The sequence below is a fragment of the Monodelphis domestica genome, chromosome 5, assembly GCF_027887165.1.
Source record: "Monodelphis domestica isolate mMonDom1 chromosome 5, mMonDom1.pri, whole genome shotgun sequence".
In the NCBI taxonomy this organism is placed as follows: Eukaryota; Metazoa; Chordata; class Mammalia; order Didelphimorphia; family Didelphidae; genus Monodelphis; species Monodelphis domestica.
The window spans coordinates 92214119-92227267 of NC_077231.1; positions in this window are offsets into that span (position 1 = coordinate 92214119).

Below are 13149 nucleotides of genomic sequence, written 5' to 3' on the forward strand. Positions count from 1 at the left end.
CACATCAAGAAACATTTATTAAGCTCCTGCTGTGTGCCAGAAATGTGATAAGAGCTGAGAATAATACAAAAGAAGACAAAAATAGTACCTGCCTCAGGGAGCTCCCCATCTAATCAGGGAGACAACATACAAACATTTATTATCAAATAACTTCAAAATTTTTTGTACTTTTTATTAGGACTCTTTATCAAGTGTGCTTTAACTAGGGGGAGGGGGCAATTTTTTAGTTTAACCTGAGACATCTGGAGGCAGGAGGCAGGAAGCATGGGAAGAAATGCCCTTCTAACGCAGCTAATGCCAAATTCTGGTCCTTTGTTTGGAACATCTGGATCATCTGTTGCTTGGTGATAAGGGCTAGGACAAGGGCTTTTAGAAGCAAGAGAGAGCAATTGGAAAAACATTAACTGCTCATGGGTAGGACGAGCCAATGTAATAAAATGAACATCTACCCAAACTTATTTATTTATTTAGTGCCATACCATTGAACTTCCCAAATTTTTTTTTTACTGATTTAGAAAAAAAACCATAACAAAGTTCATTTGAAGAACAAAGGATCAAGGATATCCAGGGAAATAATGAAAAAAAAATACAAAGGAAGGTGGCCTTGCAGTTCCAGATCTCAAACTATATTATAAAGCTGCATCATCAAAACAATTTGGTACTGGCTAAGAGACAGAAAGGAGGATCATTGGAATAGACTTGGGGTAAGTGACCTCAGCAAGACAGTATATGACAAACCCAGAGACCCCAGCTTTTGGGACAAAACCCACTATTTGACAAAAACTGCTGGGAAAAATGGAAGACAGTGTGGGAGAGATTAGATTTGGATCAACACCTCACACCCTACACCAAGATAAATTCAGAATGGGTGAATGACTTGAACATAAAGAAGGAAACTATAAGTAAATTAGGCAAACACAGAATAGTATACATGTCAGACCTTTGGGAAGGGAAAGACTTTAAAACCAAGCAAGACATAGAAAGAGTCACAAAATGTAAAATAAACAACTTTGATTACATCAAATTAAAAAGTTGTTGTACAAACAAAACCAACGAAACCAAAATGAGAAGGGAAGCAACAAACTGGGAAACAATTTTCATAACAAAAACCTCTGACAAAGGTCTAATTACTCAAATTTATAAAGAGCTAAATCAATTTTACCAAAAATCAAGCCATTCTCCAATTGATAAATGGGCAAGGGACGTGAACAGGCAGTTTTCAGCCAAAGAAATCAAAACTATTAATAAGCACGTGAAAAAGTGTTCTAAATCTCTTATAATCAGAGAGATGCAAATCAAAACAACTCTGAGGTATCACCTCACACCTAGCAGATTGGCTAACATGACAGCTATGGAAAGTAATGAATGCTGGAGGGGATGTGGCAAAGTAGGGACACTAATTCATTGCTGGTGGAGTTGTGAACTGATCCAGCCATTCTGGAGGGCAATTTGGAACTATGCCCAAAGGGTGATAAAAGAATGTCTGCTCTTTGATCCAGCCATAGCACTGCTGGGTTTCTACCCCAAAGAGATAATAAGGAAAAAGACTTGTACAAGAATATTCATAGCTGCTCTCTTTGTGGTGGCCAAAAATTGGAAAATGAGGGGATGCCCTTCAATTGGGGAATGGCTGAACAAATTGTGGTATCTGTTGGTGATGGAATACTATTGTGCAAAAAGGAATAATGAACTGGAGGAATTCCATGGAGACTGGAACAACCTCCAGGAAGTGATGCAGAGCGAAAGGAGCAGAACCAGGAGAACATTGTACACAGAGACTGATACATTGTGGTACAATCGAAGGTAATGGACTTCTCCATTAGTGTCAATGCAGTGATCCAGAACAATCTGCAGGGATCTAAAAAACACTATCCACAAGCAGAGGACAAACTGTGGGAGTAAAAACACCGATGAAAAGCAACTGCTTGACTACAGGGGTTGAGGGGACATGACTGAGGAGAGACTCTAAATGAACACTCTGGTGCAAATACCAACAACTTGGAAATGGGTTCGAATCAAGGACACATGTGATACCCAGTGGAATCGCATGTCGGCTATGGGAGAGGTGGTGGGAGGGAGGGGGGAAGGAAAAGGAAATGATCTTTGTTTCCAAGGAATAATGTTTGAAATTGACCAAATAAAATAATGTCTAACAGAAAAAAAAAAGAAGCAAGAGAGATACAGGCCTATATCCTTTGTCTTCTAACTCAATCCCAGGCAAGGAGAATAGCAAATTTGCAATACTGAATGCCCGTATTTTATTTGGAAGGTTCCAAGCATAGATGATGATATATTTAAAAAAAGGAGGATGAGTAGAGCAGTTAGGTAGCATAGTGAATAGAGCATAAGATTTGGAGTCAGGAGGACCTGGATTCAAATCTGACCTCAGATACTTTCTAGCTGGGTGACCCTGGGCAGAACATTTAACTGCAATTGCTTATAGTCCTTGTTGTTGTTCTGTCTTAGAACTGATCCTAAGACAGAAGGTAAAGATTAAAATATATATATATATATATATATATATATATATATATATATATATATATATAAAATTTTAAAAAGGAGGGGCAGCAAGAAGAAATGATCTGTCTCCAGCAGAGCAAGCTTTCTTCCTTAAGAAATGTTAGGTCTCCCACCCTGCCCCCCCCCCCAAACTAGAGAGGTTTTTCCTCCTCAGGCTACCATAGTCATGCAACAACAGCCTTGTGCTTTTAAATAAATGTTTCATAGACATACAAATCTTTTGGCTCTGGAGGCTAGGATAGTTTAGCTGTATTCCTAGGCACGTGGAAGAAGGTCTTTGAATATTTTTTTTAAGGCAGTGATTTTTTGGAGCAGAATACCTTCTCTTGAGTGAGTCTCAGAAAATGTGCAGAGATGATTATGTTCAACTTATTACTTGATGAAAATCAATTATGCACCACTTGAATTATCCAGGTCCTTGAATTAATGAGCTTTTACGATATTGAAGGAATGAGCCTTGTCTTCAGGCTCACTGAAGACTCCACTCTGTTCAAACAGTAAAAGGAAGGGACAGCTCCTAAATGATGTTTAAATAATGGGGCCCATTTACTTTTCATATAGTCCAACACCTAACTAGTGCCTGGTATACAGTAGGAATTTAATAAATGTTTGCTGCTGGAAGGAGTAGTCCCTCTCCCATGCTCCTCTACCACTTTATTCTTTAGAGAAATTGCAGTGACCCAGTCTCTTTTGCACAGTTCCCAGGATCGGTTTCCCTTGGATAATGTTTCTCTTGAATCCAAAAAAGGCTGGACTTAACATGAAAGGACCCCAGTTCCAATTCCACTTCTGTTATTTACTCACCGTGAGACCTTGGCTAGTTACTTTCCCTGTCTGGGAATTGGGTCCTCTGAAAAAACAGAGACTCTTTGAGTTTTTCTCCAGCTTGCCCCCCATATTCCTTTCTTGAAGTAAGCATCAGAGTGATTGATGTCTTGAGTTGCTCCATCTGTAATCTTGTTTACAAATATTTTATGCCTTTCCTCCCCCCTTTTCTTGAGACCTTTGATTTTTAAAAGCAAAATCGTGAACAATGCATTCTTTTAAGAAATGTTTCCTTACTACTTTTTTTAAAGTATTGTCGTGACTTCCCAGTGATTCACTCTTTTCTTCCTGGATGTACCTCCTCCTTCCCAAAGGGACCCCTCCTTTGTAGCACATAAGTACAGTGAAGCAAAAGAAATCATCCCATTGACCATGTGTGGAATGTCTGTCTCATTTCTGTCTCCATATTCTACCACCCCCACTGGCAGGAGGGGAGGGAGTGATTTTGTTAAAAAAGAGTCTTGTGATGTTATCATTGCTTCAGGGAGCTTTTGGGGAGGAACTCCCTTCTACCAATGCAAATTAGTATTCTTGCAGCTTGGAGCCTTGGCCTGCTGCACTGAGAGGTTCAGAGATTTGGCCAGGGTCAGAGTGGGTCTTGAACTCAGATCTTTTTGACTCTGAAGCTTACTTTATCCATTCTATTATACTGTCTATAAACAATATAGACTTAAAAAAAACCCCTATTATCTTCTGTCTTAGAATCAATATTAAATATTGATTGGTTCTAAGGTAGAAGAGCAGTAAGGACTAGATAATTGGGGTTAAGTGACTTGCCCAGGGTCACACAGTCAGGAACTGTCTGGGGTCATATTTGAACCTAGGTCCTCCCATCCCCAGGTCTGGCTCTCTATCCACTGAGTCGCCAACTGCCCCTTATTGTGCCTGTTCTTGTAACAAAGAGGACGATCATGATGACAGTGACAGTTTTAGCAAAACCAATGGCCAATCTACTAGACCCTGTGGTATATGGGCAACATTCCATTCCCATAGTCCCCTGTCTCATCAAAGAAAAAAAGAAGGGGAAAAAAAGGAAGACCCTGCAACCAGTTCAGTCCTGATATGTGAATTCTTGGAAGGGCACTATATAAAAATTAGCAAAGGTTTCTGGAGCCTCAGTAACCTCCCTCATCCATTCTTTTGTATCACAGAATCATAGGTCTGGAATTAGTAGCAATCTTAGAGTCCAGTATCCTCATTTTACAGATGAGGAAACTGAGGTTCAGGGAGACATGACATCATAGGTCATAGACCCACAGATTTAGCTCTAGAAGGGACCTTAGAAACCATTACGTCTACCCCCTCCTTTTACAGTTAAGGAAAATGAGGCACTGGGCACTTAAGGGACTTGCACAGTATCCCACAGGTAGTAAACTTCATAGGATCAGAACTAGAAATGGAAATAATCTTCTACTTCATCTATTTTAACCTGCTCACTTTTGCAGAAGAGGAAGCTGAGGCTGAGTGATGAAGTGACTTGGATTATCTAGGTAGTAAAAAAACAGAGGTGGGATTTGAACTCTGGTCCTTTGATTCCAAAGCCATCATTATTTTCATTGTGCCCTGCTTCCTGAACCTGGGACTGGCCCAGAAAATGTGGGATATTTGGTCTTCAACAAAACTTTCTCCTGCTTCCTCATCCTTGGGTGGAGATAACCTTGAGCTCCCGAAGGTACTGCCAGGGGAATGCAAGCACTGGCAAGTTCTGCCAAGCTGGAATGCTTTTTACAAATTGATCTCTCTTGTTTTTACATCACCCCCATTTCTGAATGTGTCTCCCCCCTCCCCTCCCAGGCATCTTCTAACAAAGATTAAGAACAAAAGGAGAGACACAAAATCCATTTGGCAAAACCAACCCAGATCATTGACTGTATCTGACAGCATCAGCCTATGGAAAGTTTTGAGCACAGGCTCAGCCATAGACTGTGTGTTAGGACTGCCAGTTGGCTCACTTACTAGCTTGGCTACTAGGATTTGGAGGAAGAGGGCTCTGGTTCCAATCCCACCTCTGTTACTAGTGCAGCGAGCCAACCTGTCCTGCCCTCAGTTCCTCACCTAAAATAGTAACATTGATAACTGATACTAGCCAACATTGATATAGTGCTTGCCACGTGCCAGGCACTGTGCTAATAGGCACTCCATAATTGGGGTCTCATTTGATCCTCCCAACAACCCTAGGAGGAAGGTGCCATTATTTTCTCCATTTTATATATAGGGCAATTGTGGCAAACAAGTTAAGTGACTCACCTGGGGTCAGGAAGATAGTACATGTCTGAGGCCAGACTTGAGCTCTAGTCTTCCTTCCAGTGCTCTATCTATGAGACAGTTCGATGAGATAGCTCTGAGGTTCCTTCTAACTCTAAATTTTGGATCCCACAATCCTAATCTGGACCTCAGTTTTAGCCTTTGTCAAATTAAGAAATGACATCTATGGTCCCTTTGAGGAGGTGGGGGAGCTAATGGTTCCAAGAAGCAGAAGAGGAGAGAGAAAGCATTTGAGGTATGGGGGACAGACTCAGCAAAAGTGTAAAATGGGGAGATGGAATGTCATGCGTGGGGAACATTGAGTATATAGTTTGAGAAAAGAGCAAGTGAAGAGGAGCAATTTTTAATTAGCCTACAACAGCACTGGTGAAGGTTTTTGAGTCTGAGTGCCCTCTGTGAGCCCCCCACATTACCCGAGAGAATGGAGGGAGGAAGTGCTCCCTTTGGGCAACTAGGCTAAGGGGCAGGGCATGCAAAAAATGGAATAGCTCCACTGTGCCGGGGGTGGCATGCGTGCCAGTATTTCACCAACACTGGCCTAGAAATATAGGCTAGAATTCAATTGCCAGTGGTTTTGAATGTCAAACTAAGGATTAATTTTTTTCCCTGAAGTCAGTAGGGAGCCACTGAAACTTCATGAACAGAGGAGTATTGCAGTCAGACCTGTATCTTAGAATTAAGAATTTGGCAACAGCGAAGATGGTGGCTCAGAGAGGGATTAGATGCTGTTCCCCTTGGCAGGTATCCTTGATATTGTGATTTTCTGTGGATGAATTCATGATATCTTCAACTAGTAGGGGATGGTGGTAGTGGTCAGTTTAAAATAGAATCTTGTGAGGGTTAACTAGGTGACTCAGTGGATTGAGAACCAGACCTAGAGATGGGAGGTTCTGGGTTCAAAACTGGTCTCAGTCACTTAGCTATGTGACTCTGGGCAACCATTGCCTTGCCTTTATTGTTCTGCCATGAAACTAATACACAGTATTTATTCTAAGATAGAAGTTAAGAGTTTAAAAAGGAAAATAAAATAAAATGGATTCTGGGTTGGAAATGCAAAGAGGTGCAAATGAATGATTGAAAAATGTTAACTCCATGTGACCTTTTGAGAATTTAGAATCTTCCAACAACCCCCTAGAATGGAGCTGACAAAGAAACATAATTTGGAAACCACTTTGAAAACTGTTCCATACTTGGATTATCTGAGTCTCAGGGTCTTCTGGTATTGACTCATCTTTCAATGATTTTCCAGGGAGATCACTCAAACCAACTAGGGAGAAGAAAGCCAAGATCTCGTTTCAAAGACAAAGTTACTCATTGGCCCGAAAGATTTCTTAGCATTGATAGCATTGTTTAAAATACTTCTTGTAGGAACAATTTAATGTTTTTGTTGGAGAAGGGAAGGAGATAGGGAGTTATTCTTATTCTTGAATTCTTCTTTTGGAGCTAGCAAGAGGGGAGAATTTTTTATTTTGTTCTTTTCAATTTTCTTTTGAAAAAAATCAACATTTTTATATTTGAAGAAAACAAATGAAGCATTGCATATGCAATTATGAATGTCTATTACACATAGATTTTTAAACAGTATATATTAGGTTTACTGCAATAAAATTAACGAGAGGCAGCTAGTTGGCTCAGTGAATAGAGTGCTGGGCCTGGAGTTAGGAAGATCTAAGTTCAAATACAGACTCAGATACTTAGGAGCTGTGTGACTTTGAGCAAGTACTTAACCTCTGTTTGCTTAGGAGGCAGCTGAGTGGCTCATTGGATAGAATTTGCTGGGCTTGGAGGCAGGAAGACCTGAGTTCAAATTAGATCTCAGACACTTCTTGGGCAAGTCACAAACTCTGTTTGCCTTAATGTAAAAGAGAAGGAAATAGCAAACCACTCCAGTGTCTTTGCCCCCTCCAAAACCCTCAAGGAAAGTACGGTCCACTGGGTCATGAAGAGTTGCACATGTCTGAATAACAGCATCAAAATGTAACAACCCTGACCTGGTCATCTGTATTTAAGAGATGAGAATTTTTGAGCCAGAAGGAACCTTTTAGCCTTATCTTCCTATTTTCCAGATAAGGACACTGAGGCTGAAAGGATGAGGGGATAAGACTTGAATCCCTTTCTCTTGACTCATAGCACAGTTCTCTTTTCACAGATACTCATTTCTCATGGTCATTCCTTACCCCTTTTTTGGTATTCTTTCATTAGATTACTTTCTTGCTCCTAACTCTCAAATGGAGCCCTTCCTTTTGCTTATGAAATTAAGCCTTAAACTCTTGCTATACAAATGGGAAAACTGAGGTTTAAGGGGGTTAAGAGACATGGATAAGAAGGTTTATAGAAATAGTTAGGAGAGTACCATGAGGTCATGCAATCCAACATTTTTTTTTGTAAAGTAAATTGAGGGTCAGAAGGACTGAATAAATCCCACAAACTCACAGAGTGAGTACACTTTAGAACCCTGATTTAAACTCAAGTCTTTAGACATGACATCTAGGGCTATTGCCTCAATGTCAGATGCAGAAGGGTCTGACCTGTAACAGTAGGGAGTTCCCACCTTGATCAAAACATGTCAACCAAAAGAATTAAGTAAGAAGTGATGGAGTGATTTAGAAGCAATATGGTATAGTAGAAATGTCTCTGAGTTAAAATCTTGATCCAAGTTATTTAAAGAGCATGGTAGGGGGCAACTAGGTGGCTCAGTAGATTGAGAACCAGGCCTAGAGACAGCAGGTCCTGGGTTCAAATCTGATCTCAGACACTAACTGTGTGACCCTGGGCAAGTCACTCAATCCCCATTGCCTAGGCTTTATCACTATTCTGACTTGGAACTGATTCTTAATATTGATTCTAAGATGGAAGCTAAAGGTTTAAAAAATAAAGAGAAGGAGAAAGGAACAAACATTTACTAAGTGCCTACTGTGTGCTAGGACTCATACATATTAGAAATATTTTCTCCTTCTAGCAACCTCCCCAAGTCTTAGATTCAACATCAGTAAGATGATGATGTTGGATTTGATGTCCTTTAGGAGCCCTTTGCAGCTTTTGGACCTGTGATCCCATGGAATTTTTTCCACTAAAAAACATTTGGAATTCTTCTCATTGAAAAAATCTCTCTCTGTCCCTCATGCCTTTGAAGGAATTTGAAGTTGTAGCCCAGAGTCTTCTGAGACCAAAGCTGTCGAGCTTTAGACAACATGACCTTCAGCCACGCTGCAGTCTTCCATCAGGACCTATCTCTTTGCTTTGTCTTGGATCATGTTGGTTCATAATGGTGCTTGATCAGTTGAATAACCTGGCTTCCTGTTAGTGGTTTTTTTTAGTCCCCGTTAAAATGATTGGTGATTCATTATGAGCTCTTTCTTTTTTTGGAAGACAGATTTTGATGAATATATTGTGTTTTTTGCCTTGATTTCCCCCTGCACCTTTCTCCTTTCAGAGATCCAACCCAAAAATCCCAGGAGTTCATCATTAAATCTTTAGCTGTTCATGCCTGTTGACTTCTCCAACCGAGTGAGTGTGGGGAAAGCAGAATTGAAAGCCTACTTATTGATCCCGACAGAGTTGGACAAATGGTGCCTTGATGGTTCTAAAAGTAAGCTATGGGCTCTCCGTTCTGAACGAGATCATCGTGAAGGTTTTATGTTTGTCCTTTGTTTGGCCCAGGGTAAAATAGCTCTTTGATTCCCTCCCAGGCTCAGGGCAGGTGTTTGCTACCAACATAATAACCTGGTGTTAAGAGCACTTCCTCAGATCCTGAAAAGCTGGTTCTGGAAGTAGATGAGGATCAAAGGGAAACCAGACCTCTTAGCTGTGTCCTAGAAGAGGGAAAGAGTCCAAGGAGCCCTTCTAGGAATTTCTACAGTAAATGATGATGCCAGGGTCTAGGGATTGGGGGAGGAAGACATCCCAAGGGTGAGTTCCTCTTCATTCTCTGTGTCCCCAGGGTCAGATTGGAGGCTGACCATGACTCAGATTGGTTCTTCCATGGTTAGGCTGATCATAGAGGGTCAATAAGTGTGTCAGCTTCGTAATAGGTTAACCAGTCATAGGGTTACTATATACTTGCTTTAAACACGCAAGCAAAACTTTCTGACTGCTGGTAACCACATCTTTCCTCTAATTTACTTCTGAGGTTTTCCCAGTTTATGATGGAAGACACTGAGTTTTTAGTTATCAAAATTTTTTTAAATTTATTATTTACTTACCTTGTAATCTTTATTTTTAAGTTTCAACTGAATTAATATTTGGTTTTTAGCTGTAGAACCCATTTGAAGTTACAAAATTCCAGAGAGAAGCAAGGTGATGGAAAGAGAACTGACTTTAAAGTCAGGACCTGGGTTCAAATCTTACCTTTGGTGCTTAGGCAAATCCCAGCCTCCCTGGGTCTCAAGTTTCTTGTAAAATGAGGAGGTTGGACCAGATGGCCTCTGAGGTCCCTTCCAACTCTGATCTATAATTCTATAATTGTTCTTAAGTCCAAGTTTGCCTTATCTGTAAAGTGGGGGGATTGGATTAGATGGTCTCTGAGACTCCAAACGCTCCATCTGTGAACTTTAAGGTTTACAAAACATTTTACATACATTATCTTTTTATAGTCCTTACAACAACTCTGGGAGGTAGGAGCTACTATTATCCTCATTTTCTAGATAAGGAAACTGAGGCAAACAGGTAAAGAGATCCCAAGGTCATATACCGTGGAAATAGGGGGGCTCAGATTTGAACTCTGATTTCCCTGGATTCAAAGTCCTTTTTTTTTTTAAATAGAAAATTATATCTTCCTTTCCACTAGTCTTTAATTAAAACTTGGCATTTTGTCCAATTATGAATGTAGTTATCAAACACCATCTTGAAAATGCAACCAAGGACCCCATATACAAACACAACTGAAAACACTGATAGGAGAGGCAAATCCCAGCATTCTAGCCTTCTTTTTCATCATTTCACTTATAATATTCATTTAGTATTCAACCATGAAATTTCTGTCCCTCTGAGAGATGGCCCCTCAGTTTTAACCAATCATTCTTTTCAAGTTGATCTTTTTTGGGAGGATTCCATAGTTCTACTCCATAGATTAGACCTCAGATTCACACATTTCGTTGGTGCTCATGGTTGGAGATCTCTCGACTGCATTTGGAAAATATTCCTAGAGATCACCTGAAGGCTCCAAAGCTCTCTCATAAGCAGAAATTCTCTATTGCTCTGATCCAGGGGCAGCTAGGTGGCACTAAGGACAGAGAGCCAGGGCCAGAGTTAGGAAGACTTGAGTTCAAATGTGGCCTCAGATACTTACTAGCTACATGACCCTGGGCACTTAATCTTTTTTTTTTTTTAACCTCAGTTTCCTGATCTATAAAATGAGATGAAGTAGGAAATGGCAAATCACTCCAGTATTTCTGCCAAGAAAACCCCAAATGGGTTCTTTTTTTTTTTTTTTTAAATCCTGACCTTCCATCTTGGAGTCAATACTGTGTATTGGCTCCAAGGCAGAAGAGTGGTAAGAGCTAGGCAATGGGGGTCAAGTGACTTGCCCAGGGTCACATAGTTGGGAAGTGTCTGAGATCAGATTTGAACCTAGGACCTCCCATCTCTAAGCCTGAGCCACCCAGCTGCTGGGGTCTCAAAGAGTCAGACACAACTGAACAAGAAAAAGACTGAAAGGTCTTTTCTTTTCTTTCTTTTCTTGAAAGGGGGAGGTGAAGAATCAGACTAATTAGAATTGGAAGAGAACTTAGAGATCTTTTAGTCCACCTTCATGACAGATGAAGAAATTGAGGTCCAGAGTAAGGAAGGGAATTGCCCAAAGTGTCAAAGGCAATTATTGTCAGAATTGGAACCCAGGTCTGACTCCCAGCGGGGTCTTCTTTCTGTTAGGGCATGTTGCCTGCTCAGTGATTCGAACTGAAGAACATTGGGTTAGGTGACAGGTGGCTCAGTAGATAGAGAATCAGGCTCTGAGTCAGGGGGACCTGGGCTCAAATTTGTCCTTAGACACTTCCTAGCTGTGTGACCCTGGGCAAGCCTTTGCCCTTCTGTTGTTACTAAGACAAGAAGGTAAGACTTTAAAAAAAGAACATTGGGTTTGGACCTTGAATTAGAAATGATGGAAATGTTTTCGATGATTCACTTGATGTCCTTTCAGTTGAAAAGATCTGTAAGGATCAATGAGAAATAAACCAGCATTTATTAAGCACCGTCTAAGTGCCAAGTCGCTGGGAATACAACGTCCTAAATTAATCAGTTTCAGCTTGCAAGGAGCAATAATTGAGCACCTATTGAGTGTCCAGCTCTGTGCTCGCTCCAAGGATCCCAAGGTGTAAAAGACATGATTCCTGCCCAGACAGAGGTGGGGATAATATGTCCATATGCCATACCTCCCCACAATCTTGGTGGGATTTTTGGGGCACCCTTTATAACCATGGACAAAATAAATACAAGGCAATTTTGTGGGGAGGGTTTTGGTGAGGGAGGGGCAGGGGCAGGCTTGTCTCTCTTCAATTCTAAGTGTTATATGAGGGGCTCCCTTTGTGTCTGTTTGGATCGCTAGAACCCCAAATCTTTCTCAGTGTGGAAGATAGCTGCCATTTCCCAAGGGATACGAGGAGTTTGAGGGGAGAGAGTTCCTTGAAGCAATACTTTAGAAATGTGAGAAAAAACCCCCAATAAAAACACCCACCAGCTTTCTTAAGATTGACTCAGAATACATTGTTTTACCCTTGAACTACTAGAAACAGAAACAATCTTTGGAGGTCATTGTAGCTGTTCAGCCGTGTCAGTGTCTGACTCTTCTTGACCCTATTTGGGATTTACTTGGCAGAGATACTGGAGTGGTTTGCCATTTCCTTCTCCATTTGGAGGTAGAGGATGTATCTAAATGAATGTGGGTTTCTTTAAAAGGGCAGTCAGTATTCAATGAAATTCTACATGCATTGAGTGAATGGACTGGAAAGGCTAGGTAGTACATCTCAAATACTCAAATCCCCAAAGTTGGCTGTGGCACAGTGGAATGAAATCCCTGGCTCTGGAGTCTGAAGATCTGTGTTCAAATCCCAGCTCTACCATTTGTGGCCTGGTTAAATCCCTTAACTTCCCTAGGTCTTAGTCATCTCATATGTAAAATGAAGGGAGTAAAGCTTGACCTTCTCCAATTTATCTTTAGGCTCAAAAGTTCTGTAATTCTAAATGACTTTTCAGGGTAACAACCATAATAAACATAACAAAAAGAATTTGGTTATGGGAGGAGGGCTTTCGGGGTCTGGACCTAGCAGATAATTGTTGTAGGAAACTCCAGGTGGGAAAACTCCCTCTACGAATGCAGATCAGTACCCGCTCTGAAATTGTTATTGAGTGTTTGCCCAGGGTCACACAATCTATACAGAGGTAGGTCTTGGACTCTTGTCTTCCTGACTTTGAGCTCAGCTCCCTTTCTGCTGTGTTGGTCTCTCCAACTGATACTTAAGTGATTTATGCTTACATACCATTTTGGGCATCAGGGATCAATCTCAGGTAAATGATTTGGAGTAAAAAAAAAAGATTTTGTTA